Source organism: Mandrillus leucophaeus, unplaced genomic scaffold (genome assembly GCF_000951045.1).
Source record: "Mandrillus leucophaeus isolate KB7577 unplaced genomic scaffold, Mleu.le_1.0 Scaffold119, whole genome shotgun sequence".
In the NCBI taxonomy this organism is placed as follows: Eukaryota; Metazoa; Chordata; class Mammalia; order Primates; family Cercopithecidae; genus Mandrillus; species Mandrillus leucophaeus.
Window position 1 is genome coordinate 3,710,013 of NW_012100209.1, and position 3,840 is coordinate 3,713,852.

The window sequence follows — 3,840 nt, forward strand, 5'->3', positions numbered from 1 at the left end:
GGAAGGAAGGAAGGAAGGAAGGAAGGAAGAAAGAAAGAAAGAAAGAAGGAAAGAAAGAAGGAAAGAAGGAAAGGAAGGAAAGGAAGGAAAGGAAGGAAAGGAAGGAAAGGAAGGAAGGAAGGAAGGAAGGAAGGAAGGAAGGAAGAAAGAAAGAAAGAAAGGAAGGAAGGAAGGAAGGAAAGAAAGAATAGTTTTATAATTTTTGTCTTCTCCTTACCTAGTAAAATAGAGTTTCTACAGAAGTACCTACATCTATAGTCTCCATTTCTTAGGTTTAATTAAAATATTACTTATAGATTATATCACCAGCCTCATTATATAGCTACCAAGTGGAGAGTGAAGAGAACTTGATAACTCCGTTTGTAGAACCTTCACAATTATTCTAATTATTATCTGATAGATCAGAGATTACCGCTGTGTATTTCAGCTCAATGTAAAGGTTAAGAAATTCCCTATAGCAAGGAAATCATAATACAGTGTTGGAATAGACTTTAATCAATTTGACAACATTTTTTCTTTATAATTTTTTAACTGAAGAACAGTTGCAATCCAGAAAGCAAGATTTACAGGAAGCACACAGTGACTAGTGCTGCAAGAGTTTATGTGACTTTGGCTACTATGGATCTCAGTGAAAGCACTTTAGTCTCCTAGATAATTTTGCAAATGAGTAGGCAGGTATAGAGGGATTGTGTCACTTTAAATTTTGCAAGAAATGGTGAAGACCCGGTGTATAATGCACAGGTGTTCATGTCCCATTCCTGGTCATCCACATCAACTTCCCAGAGAATAAATGCTTTGAGGGGCCAACTAGAAATTATCTTTAAAAAAGGGTAAGAGTCTTGGCCAGGCATGGTGGCTCATCCCTGTAATTCCAGCACTTTGAGAGGCTGTGGTGGGCAGATCACTTGAGGTCAGGAGTTCAAGACCAGCCTGACCAATACGATGAAACCTTGTCTCTACTAAAAATACAAAAATTAGCCGGGCATGGTGGTGAGTGCCTGTAATCCCAGCTACTCGGGAGACTGAGGCATGAGAATTGCTTGAACCTGGGAGGCAGAGGCTGTAGTGAGCCGAGATTGTGCCACTGCACTCCAGCCTGGGAGACAGAGTGAGATTCCATTTAAAAAAAAAAAAAAAGTGGTAAGAGTCTCAACATGGTTCCACAGGATCCACTTTCATTCTTTCACATTCTTGGTAGAAGGGAAATCCGACTCTTTGGGCTGCAAGTAATGGAGACAAGGGCTTATTGGTAGGAAATGTATATAGCAGTACAAGTGTGTCCTCTGGAATCAATGGCAGTTATGAAGCCAAGCCTTGGGAAGGAACTCTAATCAGGAAATGGGAAACTGTGAAGCCTCAGCACATCTCCACTTCTCTCTGAGTACCATATGCATTCTCATACCTGCCCTGATTAGCTTTTGCTGTATGCAGTCTATGAAGGGAAGACAATGTTTCACAACTGAATTTATGTGCTATGGGTCTGTCAAAAGTAAAAACAAATTGGCAGTTCCAATTCTTAATTCCCAGAGAAGGGAATATGAGTGTTCAGCTTGGTCAGGAGTTGACCTGTGGTCCAATGAGGAGATTATATTACTGTAAAAAGCCTATCTTTATAGTTCAGCCTCTACAGAGCGAGTACTTCCCAGGTAAGGCAAAGTCATTGTGAAAAGATGTTTAAGCATCTGTGAGTGGATATGTGTTAATGGAAAGGAAGTAGGGGGTTACATTCCCAACTTTTAAGAAGTTTACTTTTTATTACTTAAAAAATGACAACAACAAAGAAAAAACCCACCAGGCACGGTCCTCACAAGCAAAAATTATATTGCTTTAATTTCTCTCATCATGAGGTTGCTCTGCAGTGAGAGCAAATGTCCTGTTAGATGTAATTTGGGGTTAAGAGTCTCAGATTCCACAGGCCTCAGGCTGGACTGCACCACCCAGACTGCTAAGCTTCCCTTAACGCCATCTTTTCAGTTACTGAGATCAGAGGGCCCCACTGCTGAGGGAATTTTGTGCTTTGATGTCAACTAATCTTTGTATCACACAGGGGTTTCTCAATGTTGGTTTTAAGTTCTCTGGTATAAAGTTTGCCTGGTTTTATGTTATGATATCCTGCCCCTAATGACCTCAATAATGTTACCAACTGCATCATATTCCAAACCAACCTTCTTTTTTATGGAACATCTGTACCTTATGAGCAGATTGAGTCTCTTATTAGAGAAGTTGAAGGCCAGTCAGCTCCTTGATAAAAGGGAACACATTTTATAAATGGGTAAAGGAACAATTGCCTCATGGTGCAATATTAGTGGGAAGTTCCCAAACCCACTTCCTATCCCCAAGTCCAATGGGGTGTTTTGTTTTCTGAATGAGGTAGGCTTTCTGCAATTTGGATGAGGCTTTTATCTTTGTTTACACTAAAAATGCCACAGAGAGTACTTCCAACTCTTGTTTATTTTTATTTATTTATATATTTCTTATTTTTCAACTTTTATTTTAGGTTTAAGGACTACATGTTCAGGCTTGTTACATTGGCAATTTGCATTTCACTGGGGTTCGGTGCACAGATGATTTTGTCACCCAGATAGTAAGCATAGGTAGTTTTTTGACCTTTACACTCCTCCCACTCTCCTCGCTCAAGTAGGCTCTGGTGCCTATTGTTCCCATCTTTGTGTCCATGTGTAACCAATGTTTACCTCCCACTTATAAATGAAAACATACAGTATTTAGTTTTCTGTTCCTGCATTAATTCACTTAGGATAATGACCTCCAGCTGCATTCATGTTGCGGGCAAAGACATTATTTCATTTTTTTATGGCTACATAGCTTTCCATGGTGTATATATACCACATTTTCTTTATTCTGTTAATGAGCATCTAGATAGATTCCATGTATTCGTATTGTGAATAGTGCTGTGATGAACATATGAGTACATGTATCTTTCTGGTAGAATGAGTTATATTTTTTTGGGTACACACCGAACAGTAGGACTGCTGGGTTGCATGGTTATTGCACTTGATGAATAAAGTGTTTGGGAGTAGACTTCAGGCTTCTTTAGGTTTAAGGAAGGGTTACCACTATGAAAATAGAAGCTATCAGAATGGAAAGCCACAAACAACTATATCACATCTACTCACCTACCTGCTTTTGTGGGCACATACTCTGCCCTCCCTGTTAACAGTCTATTCTCCCAGCTAAGGCTGACATATATACTACCTCTTAGTCCCCTCATGCTGAATTAGGAAGATTCCACCCACATATTTCTCTTTTTATTTTTTTGCCTAGTTATCCAATTTTCTTGCTTTTCTGGATTGTCCCCATGTACATGCATGTATTTGATATGATTTACTTGAAAGAAGCTTAACAACCATCAGCACAAATTTTTTAAATCAAATTTAAAATTTCACACAGAAAAAATCTTTTTACATAATTAACTCATTTTTTTCTACCAAATCATAAAACTTTACTTTTTATGACTTTAAAACAGCAACAACAAAGAAAAATCCCACCCGGCATGGTCCTCACAAGCAAAAATTAAATTGCTTTAATTTCTCTCATTATTCTACAAAAACGTAGTCTTGGTATTATCCAAACGTTGCTTTAAAATTCTTGTTAATGTATTATGAGGAAAGGTAAAACACACCTGAAAGTCATTGTTATTGCTTTGCTCTACAGATCTAAAGATCCAAAGGTGACTTGTGAAGTCAAATTTTATAAACTTCTTTTTTTTTTTTTTTAATATTATACTTTAAGTTCTAGGGTACATGAGCATAACGTGCAGGTTTGTTACATATGTATACTTCTGCCATGTTGGTGTGCTGCACCCATCAACTCGTCAGCACC

General features: G+C 38.2%; 1 protein-coding gene across 1 annotated transcript in view; it reads right to left on the minus strand.

Moving 5' to 3' along the window:
* C6 (complement component 6) overlaps window positions 1–3,840 on the minus strand; it is a 137,997-nt gene that overhangs the window by 129,440 nt on the left and 4,717 nt on the right. The window lies entirely within an intron of this gene.